The following is a 16,199-nucleotide window of genomic DNA, read 5'->3' as shown; positions in this document are numbered from 1 at the left end:
TGTAAAATCTTATTGTAAATTCAGTTTGATAGATATTGTCAAAAGTTTTAAAAATTACACTTACATACTTACATATTAAATAATGAGTATATGATTGGTGCGTAATCAGCTGTGGATGTGCCCGGCGTAAAGCAATTGTGCGTTTCTCTTCCGTCCATCAACATAATAGCCATACAGCTAAATGTAGCCTACGAGTTTAATCTACCCCGTAAGGGTTAAAGACGTGATAGTGTATCTCAACAGCAACTTCAATGATTGTCGCCAATCTTCAATAAGAAGCGACACTAAATAAAAACTGATATAAATTTGTTAACCTCAGACTGTATAAAGAATTCAAATAATAATTCCTGTAAATACAGGATTGTGAGCTATAGGGCATAGCATAACGTTAATTCTTTATAGGGGTCGAATCGACCCACATCAGAGGGTTAATTGAAAGCTGTCCCACTGGAGGCTGGGATTCGCCCTCTGATCTACATGTTTATAATATTCATAGAAATACTGGCCATCTATTCATTTACGTTTTTCCTTTGAGGAGAATATTTTTTGAGATTGGTTGATTTATTTTAGGTTCGTTATGCATAAACATTTAAGTCATAATGTAATATAGAATACTGTGTTATGGCATTATGATTTTTAAGCATAACGTTCTTACGCATATCTATTTGAAACATAACTAAGCTAACCTAAAAGTTGGTATTACTTTTTACGCTTTGCCGTGGAAACGATGGGCCCTTGGGGTTCTGATGCAAAATTATTTTTAAGAGATATCACGACGCGCATCATGGAGGCTACAGGAGATTTGAGAGCTGGCACCTTTTTTGCTCAGCGTGCAAGTCTCGCAATACAACGAGGAGACGCTACTAGTATATCGGACACGTTTTTTTTCCAACAATTTGATTTTTGTAAGTTTTCCAATTTATTTTATATAATAAAACACAATCTGATTACTTTGTGCAAAAAAATACCTAAAAGTAAATACCTATTAATCTATATATATAAAACTCTTGCGTTAATGAGTGACTGACTGACAGACAACGCACAGCCGAAACTACTGGGCATAGAAAGCGGAAAGTTTGTGTGAGATTTCCTAGGACAGTGTAGGAAAGCACTAAGAAGAGATTTCCTAAGATTCCCACGGGAAACGGATTATTCATCATATACGAAGTTGTGGGTTAAATCTGCTATATAGGTATATAGGTATATAAATAGGATGGTATGGCAGTGACGGTTGCTTCGTGCTCGACCAGCCGGGTTGTCGTATCTCCAGACGGAACTTATTACTCCTCCGGCTCAGGGATCCCAAAGCCGCAACGAGAGAGTGCTTTGTTCTGCGCTAGCGTTCGACAGTTGACAGCTATCGATTCACGCTGATCAGCCTCTACACCGGAGAAGAAACTTAATAATTTTCAATATTCACATAAACCATTATATTTTGACGTAATTAGTTCTCAGCTCGACAGGTAACCTGGATCATTGAATAGCATAACAAAATGTGGCAGGAATGTGTAATAACCTCATAAGGTTAGGTATAGTTTGCGAGTTATTCACTACCTCGTACCTGGCGTGTTCCCAACTTAAATTATGTAGGTGTATTGAGTGAAGGCGGCTGCAGGTCGGATAAAATTAAGTAAACTATCTGGAATATTACATTTTATATTAGATAATATGCATGTGAATGAGATGGAACTCGAGTGAGAATCAAATCCCGCTGGAGTCTTGTTCACACAAAGTTATGTTTTGGAGGCTTCCTATTTTACAAACTTTTATTTAGTTTCACCTGTCCCGATGTTTGCTTGTCTGTCTATAATAAAATCTTCCAAGTTGGATTTCTCCTACTTCTAGTGGTCCTATATAGTTGAAATTTCCGACGTCGTCGCTTCAGTTTCTATGACAATGCATTATTATGATAAGCATGATCTGATGGTGCACCCAGGATCGATGCCCAACGAGGGAACTCTTCAACGCGGGTTACATGTGCCATAGGTGTAATATAACAACTTTCATATAAATCCATTGGTCACATTACATTTAAATCTGCGTCGAAAGATGTTCTGAGAATTCGGAATCCACGAATTTTGAGATTATAAATACAGAAACCGGGTATCGCTAGGGTACAGATCATATAATAAATAAAGATTGTATAAAAATAGATCATATAAAAATATAAATTTACTAAATATATACTTGATTTCTGAAAGTATCATTGTAGTTATTTGGCTACGAAATAGTATTAAATTGTGCGATCAACGTTAGCCCCGTTAGACTACATTTCCAGTATCTCAAATCAAAAAGCTCCTCAACTCATGACCATTTGATGACATTTGAAATATATAAACTTATAATATAATAAAAAGTATACTACGATAAAAAGTATCTTACATCGATACAATCATAAATTAAAACAAATCGTGTCCATCTGAAATGTAACTATATTTGTTAATGTATTTAAATATTTTTTCACATTTTTGTTTCAGGTAATTGTCAAACCAGTATGACTACTTCTTTTGGTAACATTTCGCTGTTAATACCGTTGAGATATAGATAGATACCATGCATTCTTCATTTTAGTTTATAATCATAAAAAGACAAAAAACTGACAACATTATAATCATTCATCACTGGTGTTTCTATTATTATAAGAACGTTCGAAATAGTCATCAAAATAAAAACTAGTTATCTAACTTTGGTCTCTAGAAATTAAATACGTGCTTGTTTTTCTATCCTTACATTATATGAGTTCAAATGTATGTTATAATTAGGTATATTTTAAAAAGAGAATTCAGTTTCATAGATTTCTTCAAATTCCTCACATTTCTTGGGCACTACTATGAAGCTCACAAACTTCATAATAACATACTTTATGCATCGATAAAGGCCTTATCTTGAGCACCCTTTTCTCAATAGCATTCTTGGCTCTAAAAAGATACAAAGTGTAAATTTACGTCCACGACTTTCATCTCTACTCGTTTAGTTATAAAGTTAAATTTTCTTTGACGTTGTAACATAAAAGTCTGATTTATGATCAAGCCTGGTCTCTTCTACCCATTGAAAGCAGCAACAAAGTGGGACACCTTTAGTTCGTCAAATGTATTCATTTCCTTACCTGTTGTAAAGAGTTCATGATTGCTTTTACTTTTTAGCTCTCATTGGGGTTAAGTTCAAGGTTTCTTGAATCGTGAATAGGTTTTGTTTGTTATTTTAATATTGTCATTAGCAACATCATTTGCAGTATGTCTTTTATTTGCGATTTGACTCGCGTGAACACATACGTAGGGAATAGTGCAATCAACTTTAAAGTCTACAGAAAAGTGTATTTTGTTAAAGATATAGTCTCCAAAAGCATTTTATTAGAACAGTAAATGTCATGGATATTTTTTAAAATCAGTCGATATCGAACTTAAAATTTTTCTACCAACTCTTCGAGCAGCTTACCCCTTTTCCGCGCATTGAGTTATGAATACAGAAAATGCTCGTGCTGTCAGACTATTGGATTTATTGAAAACCCAGTGAAGCTAGACTAAACTTTTCTCTTTTGGACCTTTTCGTTCGAAATATTCGCTATAAACATCCTTGAAATTAAATGTTCTATTTATAAGCTGATTTGAAACCTAAGAATGTTGTTTATTTCTATAAGTATAGTCCTAGAAATAGTGTTTTCATGCAATTATTAAACACGACCACCAAATAGGCGGTAATAAACGCTCCGCCAATGTGCAGGTTCCACACGATGTTTTCCTTCACCGGACGCAAGGCTGTCGTCATAATGAAGAGGGGCGCATTTTCGCGCGTTTTCATAGACCACCACTATGGTGGTATATGCAGATATCGGTTACTAGACATATGTCAGATTGGTATACAAAATGTGTCACGAGTAGGATTCGATCACAGACGGACGGACCTTTGGGCCACCAAAGCAGAATAACACTTATGCAATCTGTAAGACGAACGTAAATTGCTGAATATTAATCAACAAATAACCCGACATTGACAACTAATATTATCTCGATCTAAATCTCTACGTTTCCTTTACTCCTTTGAAAGAAACACTTAAAATATTGCAGTCAATAAATTGCACTTGGATGGTGCGCCACCGGTGAATGGCGAAATGAGATTGGAGCCTCGTGACTTCCAATATTCGTTTCTACCAATATTTGCTTTGAGTTTGGTTCGGAAAACGTCTCGTTAGTTGAGACATTTTTATGAAACATCCAAAGTTTTATAAATAAAAAATCTGCTATCAGCTTCAATGCAAAAATATTTGCCAATGAAAAATTTTAAAACTTATGTTAAGAAAAATTTAATGGATAAAGCATATTATACAATTAACGCCTATTTGACTGATAAAAACGCATGCATCCTCCCGACAACTTTGCCACTCCACACATGATCTCCTAATTTTTATTTTACTGTTTTTTTATTATTTTATTCAAAATTTTTATTTTTGTTATAATAATTCATATATTGTGATATTTAAATTTTATTTGTAAAACATGTACGTGATTTGTGATCTTCAAGTGTCTGAATTATACTTCTATTTCGACGAATAAGATTTGTCATGCTGTGTGGTGTGGCGTCGTGGGCCGGGTCGTGAGGTTCCCTCTATTATGGTTGAGCTACGCGATGGCTGTTCCATGCGTCAATATATATATATATATATTTCACTATGTACGATTTCACTCGTACATTATTACTTTTATATATTATTAGAAAAAAAAAACATTGTAAGAAACAATAATGGTAAGCCGATCTGGCATGATAGGGACCAACACTGTTCAAATGAGTTCTTTCGGCATTTCTTCTCAGCAGTGGTCATTCCGAAATGCTAGTAGTTTGTAGCTTGTGAGAAATAACTATAAATATAAAAATTGACAAGAAAAAGTGCCTGTGACAACTAAGTAAGAACAGCTATTTGGCTGCAGAAATAGATAATATTTAAGTACTCATATAAACAACTTGCGCGCTAAGGTCTTAACGTATCGATAGCAATAATGAATTTTATTGAACAATGACTAGTATACATTAAAAATATTGCCTTTAAGACCGCAATATGCCTTGGATCTTTCCGCTTTTCTTTTCAAAGTACTGTTCTTTGAGGCAGCTGTAAACATGGCCGCCATTCAGAGAAAATGAAAAATAGTTCGCTCCCGCAGTTTCAATTGAGAAGATTAATTACGACCCTATTCTAAAAGCAGATAATCCTAGATCCCTCCCTGTCCTCCCAATGACATAGAATTGTAGAATATAAGACGTGTAGAATGGCAAGGTCGTTTAATTATTTTTAATGATTTCATCTTCATATTATACATATCGTGTTTGAAAGCAAACTGATAAATTCGTAACGATTGATTTGTGGTCCACAAAACTTTTCAGTAAAATTCACTATATCATACATTATAAAATATTTATTCTTATCTATTTTTGTACTGAAAAAGTTTATTTCATTAATATTCAAGTAATGAGAGTTAAGTTAAAAGATTGTGATATATTTTCTTCATACAATACAACTTTTTCTCAGATCCCAATGCTGGGCAAAAGCCTCTTTGTTTTCAACCACTTCTATTCCTCGCCAGTTGTTGCCATTCCATAACGAAGGCCGACAGTTCGTCGGACCATCGCACATTCGGCTTGCCTTGCGATCTTTTCCCATCAGCCGGGACTCATGTAGTCACTCTTCTGACCCATCTTTCCGGCGCCACGCGGCTTACATGACCCGCCCAATCCCACTTCAGTTTCGCAGACCGACGTCAATTATTTGCGTGATGAACCGTAATAGGAAAGTTAATTATTTAGTTAATATTCATCACCTTAGCAGTCCAATCTGAGGATTGTCTCAGAGCGTCAAAGCAAAGGGTTTGCTAATTTAATAGCTATTATTTATTTAGTTGACTAGCGACCCGTCCCGGCTACTTTCAGATAAAACCATATTAAACTATACACCTTACAGGAATCACACTCATTGGTGAAAACCATAGATAATCCGTCCGGTAAATTTTCGAGTTCCTACAGACACACACATGCACATACCTTCGGGTACTTATTTTTATAATATGTAATGATAATTACATATTTTAACTGACTTCCAAAAAAAGAGGAGGTTATAAGGTATGTTCCAGTGTATATTTTACTTTTAATGTTTTCATGCAAATAAAGGTGTCACAATTGCTCTTCTATTAAAGTTTCAGCATAGTCTATGACCAATCCACAGGTGCGGACTAAGTTGTGAACAAAAAGCCAAGTTTTTGGATGAGTGAAGATGCCATTACCTCCAACTTGAGCGTCCCAAGTGGTGACGAGATTACCAAGTATTAGGGCCATACAAATTTAAAGCATTCAACCTTTTAGTGGGAAATTTTTGCGAGTTTCAAACGTTTATAAAGTGTTTTTGAGCGCTCTTTTTAAAAATATGAGTGTATTTCGAAGAACTTATTAGATGAAACAGAGCTTCGACGCTTTCTCATTTCGTAGCTTTGTAGTACCTAGTTCATAGTTAGTAGGTACCTACTGAGTATTTCGGTTGATTTTGTAAATCGAAGCATCATAATTCTGATTCCGCCCTGTTTCAGGATTTTATAAATTCGGGATTATATCTTTGAAATTAGTTTTATTTTGATGTTATTTGAATTTGGGTAGTTTGGTTAGTGTGCCGTATTAAAAGTATAGAACTTATTTTTGGGCTAACTCGATCTGTGTAATTTGGCACGAAATGTTTATTTTTTTATTATTTTAGTGAAAGGAATTCTAAAACAACGTAACATTTACTGAACTAGTTTTCAGGGAAACTTAAACATAATCTAATTGGACGTGGAGAATCCCAGAAATGAAAATGGCATTCAAGTTTTCAAGGTCAATTTAATTAATTCTTAGAATAGAATAAAACAGTCTGGGTCGTGTCGACCGCCTTTTTACTTCTCTCATCTCCGCATGTTCCATTCCATTATTGGTGTAAAAATAACCCTTAAATTTTGAATATATTTGACCGGCCGCCTGCCTGACAGCAACCCGTCTTGGGAATGCTATGTTAGCCTGTCAGCTGCCTAGGTTATTTGATCCTTAGTCCTCGTATGATATCCGTGGAAGGATATAGAGAGGTCCTACTCTAAGGCACATGTCCTCTACATTTAAGTATCTGTCTAGAGGTGAGTTTCAGTTCTTTATTCCGTATATGATAGACGGAGATAAAGCTCACAAAAATTCAAGACTAGTTTACTTGTTAGAATAAATTTATAGTTTACAATAATAATAAGCTAACAAACACGATACCTACCTATATAATTTTAAAAGCGATTTTATGCACCATTTATACCAAAGTCGTCTTTTACCAGTCACCGCATACCATATTTTTTTTTCTTTTAATACGTGCATTTTTGTTAGGGTGGGGGTTGAGGGTGCGAGTTGCGGCACTTCTCAGTTGTTCTATTCAGTAGCCCTCCGGTCGCCGATGGGGTAGGTCGCGTCGCCCCTTCGGAAAAGTGTAGTACGTGTGTAATGCTGGAAGCCTTTGGTTATAGTTTTAAATGTTAGTGTACGGTAATTCAGGTTTTAATAGATTGGGTATTAATAGTAACTTTATTCGTTAGCGGTATGATATTCTCTGTCTCATTTTTGGTGATGTGTTTCTTTCGCCGTCAGCTGTGAATTTTGTGAAGTTACATTTCTAATGACTTTTGACATTTATAGAGCAATTTTTGATTTTAAAGTTTAGGAATATTTAAAAATATATTGTTCCTAATCACAAGTTTACAAACCCTATTTTGTACAAATATTCACAAGATGTTACCAACTTCACGTAAATTATGGGTTACTAATTAATAAATAAAAAATAACAAAAAAAGTCCACTGAACGCATTAATTTACTAATCAAGATTTCAATAACTATTCGAAATTCAATATTTATCTTTTAAAAGGATTTATATTTACATGCATTGTGTATAAATCCTGAAAGACCGTTCGATGTGTCCTCCACGTGGCAACATACGGGACCACTTCAATGTTTTTATGACTTTTTAATGCACTCTGTAAAAGTTTTAATGGAGCTTTGAGAATTCCGCTTTAACTTTTTGAAAGTTACAAATCAATAAATTAAACTCAAAACCACCAAATTCACACAAACGGTAAAAATATAATAATACCGAATTAAAATTGACATTACCATATAGTGTGCACGTGCAATGATTTTTTATAATGCTTGCGGGTTTAAAAAAATGTCAGCTAAGTTTGATAATACAAGCTTATTGTCAATACACCTTATAACTAAAGCTAGTGTAGTATATAAAAAATCGGACAATTCGAGACGGCGGGAAGTCGTGTCTGCCCTTTATCCCGACGAATAAAAAAATATAGAGAAGAAAAAAAAAAGGAATAGATATGTCATTGAAAGAGACCTCATAGTGTTTAAGATCTGGCCATTTTTGTGCAATCGTATTTTTGTTTTAAGTTACTCTTTTTTTGAGATTTTGCTCATTTTGAATATTCGTGCGTAAATACTAAGAAAAACAGTTTTTTTAAACATAAAGTATGAATAAATTTCTCGGATTTAATCGTTGATAAATTGGGCCACTGATAAATAAAACCATCAAAATTTAACTGAATATGCACTAAACATAAATTGCTGTTTAAAAAGAAAACATATAAATCTTTAAATACTTTAAAGATTTGGGAGAGGGGGGAATATTCTCAATTTCAATTATGGCACGTAGGATACCACTAAATTGGAATGATAATTTAAATTTTCGTTTTGATCAAACTGGATTATAAAGAGATTTGTGCTTCTTCTAAAAAGATGCTTGCTAAAGACAAAAGCCCTAAATTCTTTCTCGTTCAGTAATTAATCATCGCTTAATATGTAATTAGAAGATTTTAAAACTTCCTTGTCGCGATATCATAAAATTTAGGAAGGAATTTTTGGACAAACTTATTTTAGTATTCAGTTTGGTAGATTATCTTGAGGTAATAAGAAAAGTAATCTCATTTAAATTTCAATTTTTGTTAATTCCAAAAATGATATGTCAGCCATTACAAAATTGGAAATTTGTAAATTTGTAGATTTTTGCAAAGATAAGCAAATTAGCCATTTACACAGTACATTTCGAATTATCATAATATATTTTTAGTTATTTTAGGTATTAATTCATAATTTATTTGTTCATTCTGAAATATAGGTACAGTAGTACCTACTGAATACCAATCGAATACTTTATATGACAAAATTGCGTTTAAAAATCATGAATTAAATATACCTTAAATATCCTTATATATAGATATAGATAGATCTATTACCTTATATAAAAGGCATTTTGCAAAATGTTCTTTCGAGCGAAGTTCGAGCCAGTCAGTCTCCACGAAGAAGGTAATATCTATGAGAATTAAGTTTAGCTATAGATTGCTACTGCCTGTTAGCTACAGGGTTCTTGTAATTGCCGATACCGTATCTTCCCTCTGAGCTAGTACCTAATTCTTATAGCTCTTTGATTGCAATTTATTACTGATGTGGACTGGTTCATCTTGTTTTTATTTTACAGTAGAGGACGTAGGGATGTGACTCCTTGAACTTAAGAATGACTTAAAAATACTCATTGAATTAAATATTATATGCGAAAGCTCTAAAACTAAGTAAATATCTAAAATGTATATTTTTTTTAAACTTACCATTATAACAACTGTATCAATTAATTTTATGCATAGTTCGAAAATCGTTTTCCATCGCTCGCTTTTGTACGGAGGAAAAAATATTTTTAAAACGATGTGAATATTGAAAATGTCAGAAAATAAAACTGAAACGCATTTTAAACATCGCGAGCGTTTTCTCGCTAGTTTTCAATTTAAAATTTGCCTTTTTTACTGTTTCTCTATTGCAATACCCTCGACTCTGATTTCAGTTCAATGGAAAACAGGAATGATATTAAAACTTTTCATTGATATAGGTTATTGATAGTGTTGAGAATCTCAAGATCTCTTCAGATGAACACTACATATAAGTAAGGCTATGTTTTTCCATTTCTAGACGAAAAAGCTCTAGTTATCGTCTTTCCACTTCTTTTTCGACGAAGGTCAAATACATTTCTTTGTGGTTCTCAGGACCTTCTGAGCCAGCCTGATTTTTAGTTAATTGTAGACTGAGCCCATCGTCGCTTTTAGCCTACTAAGGCTTAGTTTGAAGGCCTTAATAATTAGAAACATTTTCGTCTATCGAGTCAAGCATGTAGGTAGTTATAGGAACATTTGAGTTTCGACATTTCTCGGCATTTCATTAGGAATGGTCATCCTGAAATGCTAGTAGGTTTTAGCTTTATGACAGTACTTACTTTACAATTTAAATTTGTTCGAAAAGTATGCCAGCGAAAGTCTAAAGCTTTACATATTATAAAAAGAGTTTCCCTGTCGCTGTATCTAAATAAAGGCGACTTTGATATCCTATACCAATCTAACCAGGAATCAAACCCGGGACTTCCGATGTGGCCGTCCATAGTAAGCACAGATATTACTAAACACGTTATGTCTCTGATGATATCGAACATAGAATCCCAATAAATGTGTTAAAAATTTTAACTGTATATGTAATAAGCTCGATATGATGTCATACATTTTTAGCTCCACTATTCCAATATAGAAAGCATATCGTCTCCTCTTTTCAGAGGAAAGAACTATTTATCGGATTTACATAAAGGTCTTCGCCTCATATATTTCGATCACGAGTTGGCGACACGGACCGACACTAGGGAAAATTCAATTTTATGTGTGAATGTAAATATCTGGATGTTAAACTGTGAATGAAATCTGTACTGATTGTATTGTGCTGTATATTATATCTAACAAAGACTTGTGTTATGCTTTAAAAACTAAAAAATATGAACTGAAACTCTAAGAGGGCTATGTATAGATGAGATTTAAAGATAGGAGATTATTATGACACGTTATGGGATTGATAGAAGCCAAAATATTTTTTTTCAGATTTTTTAAAACTATCTGCTTTTCTGTCTGTATGTTTGTTTGGGCATCACGCTAAAAATACTGGATGGAATTTGATGCGTTTTTCACAGTTGTAATAGCAGATGGCTGATAACGGTTGGTAGCTGGTACGATGACAGCATGACACGATAAAAACAAATGACAGAAATTTATAATAAATAAGGATATAGATCTATCAAAGTCAGAGGGTTAATAGACAAAGTATCATGGCACGTATTTAGTTTTGGGGAACAAACCGTACACAAGTAGAAGTTGGTGGAAGTTTTGATCGAACTGTACTGGGAACTCTGTCGCGATGATCGTCAATTCAGGTTGTGCCATTTCAGGGAATTCAAAGTGTTGTCCCTGAATACTTTAGTGGAATTATAGCATCGCTACGACTAGTGATGCAATAATTCCACTAAAGGTATTTGTAACTTCTTCACACTCAAACGGCTGGGCCAATTTTAATGAAGTCTGGTATTACGGTAGCTGATATCTTGAATTAAAAGGTATGATACTTTTTATTCCGAAATAACGCGATTCCCGTAGGATTTGGTTAAAAAGTCTAATAGTTAGTTAATGGTAAGTAGTAAAATTAATAATCATTACAAACCGCAGGTAACACCGCAAAGTGCAGCTAGTTTCCTCTAGAATTGACTTTTTACGATGAAGAAAGAACAATGTTTTTAAAAATAAATGATAATATTTGTTTAGAATCGCGACCTTTGAAAATTATTTCGATGTTTTTAGGATATTTATCAATCGATTTCAACTACTATTTTGGAAAGACAGTTGCGCAGAAACTCACACTAAAATTAGGGATATAATAAAATTTAAATGAATCGGAACAATTTTAATTTCCAATAGTGTACGAAAACGAAATCTGTTTACCGTTTCAAGAATAAAAGTAATATAACATATATCAGACACGATATTTCAATTGAATGACATTAACAAACCACAAAACTTTTATCTTATATGGAAATAAATTTAAAGCAACCATCAGTAGTAGGCTCGAGTTTGTCACACACTTACAAAACTATCCAGAACATTCCTATCTCACTCATCCCAGATCCCTATCCTTATCGGCCACTGCTGACCCTACCTGTTGGACGTATCCTAACCCAGTTGTTTTTCCCTCGTCCGAATTTAGGAAATAATTTTTCTGTCGGCTACTTTTTGAGCGCGTAAATCATTTTGATGTGCGGCTCTTGTTTCGTGTTTATTTATAACTAGCTGAGCCCCGGGGCTTCGTTCTCGTGGAAAATTTTAGAATGTAAAGGTACGCTGAGTTTCTTTTCCTCTATCGTAAACAAATTTCGTCCAATTTTCCGGTGGCGTGGTGAAGAGTAACAACCATCTTATAGATTTGTATGAGTAGAGTACCTAATAACTTACTATGAATAATATGCAATTTGAATAAATTGCAAAAAATAAATTAAGTTTATGCAAATCAAATGAGAATCTTGATGGAGCCTCACTAATGTTACTATATTAATAACCAATAACAAATCAAAGGCTAAATGTAATCGAATTGAAATTTGGCATTTTGTCATTCAGTATAATTATTTTCTCCCGATATTTCCAAGGGGGCCATGCTTCACGACACTAATATGGATCATAGCACAGAAATTCGGATCAATCCATTTGGCCACCATGACAAGATTATATTCCCGTACTTCATCAATTGAATTGTGGAATTGAATCGTCCGTGAAATATTATCCAAATTAACGCGCGATATTACGTGTGTCCTTAACTCGATCCCGGTGGGATCCGAAGGTTCCATTGGGGTCCAATTGATTTACAGCAGTTTAAAACTGAGTCGGCCTGGGTTAATGGTCCGAAGATTATCGGATGCCTTCGAACGCGCGAAATGAATTATTTATCGACGTATATGTCAAACGGTTTATTGAATAGTTCTGGGATATAAGTGGAGGTGTTTTGATTAGTATTCATTAGAATTTATTTCTCAACTGTTAAGATAATAGTAACTAAAATTCGTATCATCGTTTCCAAACAATATTAGTTTATATATTAGATAAGAGTTTTAGAGTTTTTTTTTATAATGATAAGAGTTTTGCCACGAAATGTGGCTTTTCTTTTTAAATAAAACGATCATCATTAATTTTAGATAAATTTAAATAAGTATCAGGTGGGTTATTTCACTTTAGATAAATCTAGCGGTGAGTTTGTATGAAGAGCCTATACAATACATTCTTCTTGTTATAAAAATACATTTAAAACCTAAAAACTATAAATGAGGCATATACCTACCATTGTATTATGTCACCCTCATACTACAATATAGCTGAATTCGAACAGTTCACGCGATCGCCTTGGGGCTTATCGATTGACGTGACATTGACACAAAATGCGTCATGTATCAGGGTACCGCGGTGTCTCCAGGTTGAAATTAGAAGCACAAATAAGAATAAGCTTTATCAAGTTTCGGTTACACCAGCCAATTTTTATGTTAACGTTAAGCCGCAATGAACAAAATAACGTGCGCCATTTTTTCTTAGCGGTAGGTTAAAGTTTTAATGTCAAAAGTCCTAAAAGTTTTGTCCTCGCTATGTCCGCACGTAATTTAGGAAGTTTGGAGCACCTTTTAGCCGACTAAAATGCGATACAAAGTATATGATAATTATACTAATAACTTTCACCTGTGAAATCTAAAATATATTAAATTTTCGATGAATTCACTCTGAATCAACCTGAAATAAATGAATTAATTTTACACACAGGCAGCATCAATTCTTTCATCTTTCGGTGCATTTTTTTTTTCATTCAATTGTACAGACTCCCAATATTTTCAGTTTTGTTACACACAAAGTCATAATATTTGAGTAGAAAAAATATTTATTAATAACAGTTAATGCACCTAATAGAGACGTCCCAGGACAATAAAGTTAAGGAATAGAAATCTTATTTCTTGTTGGTGAGCTGTTCTCGTTCAAGATCCAATTTAAAAGGAAGCCAGGCGAATCGAGTTGAGGATGATATGGACTAAAAATTATATATCTAATAAAGCTAAACTGAGAATTTAATACAAAATTTTACCTTTTATATTTATGCTTTCAAGGCTAAACTACAGGACCAATTTTTTTTTAATTTTGTACCTAGACACTTTTGTCAAAATTAAAGGAATTTTACATAACAATAATCGATCTATACAATAACACTAATTTTCCAAGCTATGAATATTTTATGTGTGTATATCTTCAGATACAATAAGATCATTATTAAATCAAAGAAATTGAGCGCCATTCAGAAGCTAACAAGTCAGTAAAACACTAAACTCTGGTGTTGCCACCCTAAAATTTCCGCGTAAACTTTTTAAATATAATTAATTTATGAATTATTCCATTTATTCACTCCCCCTGGAAGGAATTACTTAAATCACACTTGTTTGTAGGCGATCAAGTTTTATTACATTTTCTTAATGATATTTAACAATTTTCGAGGACTTTACGTATGCTATGTAATTTATAATATCACATTTGGGCATAAAATGGGCTTCCTCTCATTTTTTTTGGTAAATGTATTGTTAATCAGGTTACATTCTATTCACATCAAACATATAACGAAATATCGACCTTTTTTTTTGATTTTTCATTTTATTTACAGTTAAGGTTGATTACCTATATTAAGTGCAGTTACTTAAAGCCATATTATAACAATTCATATACCTTGACCCTCCAGCCCACATATCACGAATTGCATAGAGCCAAAGAAAATATCTCACGTCAATGTCGCATGTTCCTTATCAGATCATAAAAATAATTATCTGTGTACGCTAATAAATAGATGGCGCTCACGTCAACATGAATCACGCTAGCGGTGAATTCATTGTTGGTATTATTTTAAGACATTTCGAAATTCTTATATTTATTTGTTAAATAAATTAATAATTACTAATTAAATATATCAATATTTCAGAACTCAATTACCATCAATCGTGAACATTACACTACCGATGATTCAGTAAGGTACTTTACCTCCCATTATTGTCCTTTCCGCACCCCCTCTTGACCAATTTACCAAATTTGACGTCAAGTGTCATAAAGATCAATTAACACTCGAGCGCTTAATTAAATCTGTGATCGGCTGAATCGACCCAATATTTAATCGGCGTGGTTAATTTTTTGTTCAAGTTTGGGTGTTAACGTCGATTGTATGTATATATGTATGTATATGTAAATTTGATAAAAAACATTATATTAAAATATTCTATCCTAGCTATTACCTAAGAAAGCCTATGTATGACCTCCGGTCATATTAAATCTATTCCAAATTTGGTTAAAATCAGCCCAATAAAGTTTAGCCGCGACAGCGCGAGAGAAAAACTAACACACATACTTTCGTATTTGTAACATGATTATGTATGTTTTGTCTTGTATAAATAATTGAGTAGATATTTTTTCTTAATTGAAACTGAGGCCGGCCTCTACTGTTAAATAATTTAATTATGCATACCAAGGATAAAAACAATTCACGCACAAAATACCGATGTAGTCTGTGAAAGTTAGTACTTGTTATTTGTTTGTAATAGCCGTGGGCAAACGTATAAGCCACCTACATAAAATAAACAAAAGCCTTTACAATCATTCTATATGGAAATCGCCAGACTCAGTCAAAATAAAATAACATTAACTTTATATTATCATATTTATTCATCCGTGCGAGTCTTGCTTCCGAAAAGGTGGTTTTCGTAAAGTCCTGATTTCCTTAGTCGAAGCATGGGGGTGTTAACTTTAACGCGATGGTTTGAGTTCGGGATGGTTTAGGGAGTATGGGATTAAATTTGCGCCGTGTCGTCTTTTTGCCGGCTTACCGCGCGTTCTAAAATGCTTTCCGTGCAGACTTTTAGATTCTAAATTTGAATGACAAAGAAAAAAAACTAACAAAAGCCATGAACAATTAAATCTCTTTATACTCGTATGACCCTGAAGTTGCTAAAAACAAAGTTGTAACGTAACATGGTGCCGAACACAATTTTGTTTTTTAAAATGATATTATTTTGTTGACGTAACACCACTTCCAACATTTCTTTTCAAATGCGAGATATTTAAGTGCCTTATTTTCCCATAACAATTATTACTTAAATTATCACTAAAGCTCAAACTCCCAAAATATCTACGTGAAAGAATCCGCTTATATATTATTGAGACAGGAGCACGCATATTCTAGTACAGTCAACAGCACATAAACCTATCCATTTTATCAAATCAGCTGCTAATACCGCCGC

General features: G+C 33.6%; 1 protein-coding gene across 8 annotated transcripts in view; it reads left to right on the top strand.

Moving 5' to 3' along the window:
- ASPP (Ankyrin-repeat, SH3-domain, and Proline-rich-region containing Protein) overlaps window positions 1-16,199 on the top strand; it is a 275,934-nt gene that overhangs the window by 183,939 nt on the left and 75,796 nt on the right. Inside the window, exon 1 of one of the 8 annotated variants that reach the window (XM_053752600.2) lies at window positions 7,434-7,519. The exons of 5 other annotated variants lie outside the window; for them this stretch is intronic. The gene's annotated coding sequence lies outside the window, so the exon portion shown is untranslated. Of the gene's footprint in view, window positions 1-7,433; window positions 7,583-16,199 lie in introns of those variants that run through there. 2 more of the 8 variants (XM_053752602.2, XM_053752599.1) reach the window with 2 other exon arrangements.

Source organism: Plodia interpunctella, chromosome 12 (assembly GCF_027563975.2).
Source record: "Plodia interpunctella isolate USDA-ARS_2022_Savannah chromosome 12, ilPloInte3.2, whole genome shotgun sequence".
Lineage (NCBI taxonomy): Eukaryota > Metazoa > Arthropoda > Insecta > Lepidoptera > Pyralidae > Plodia > Plodia interpunctella.
Note: the sequence above shows the minus strand (reverse complement) of the source record. Positions and strands in the feature narration are given on the sequence as shown.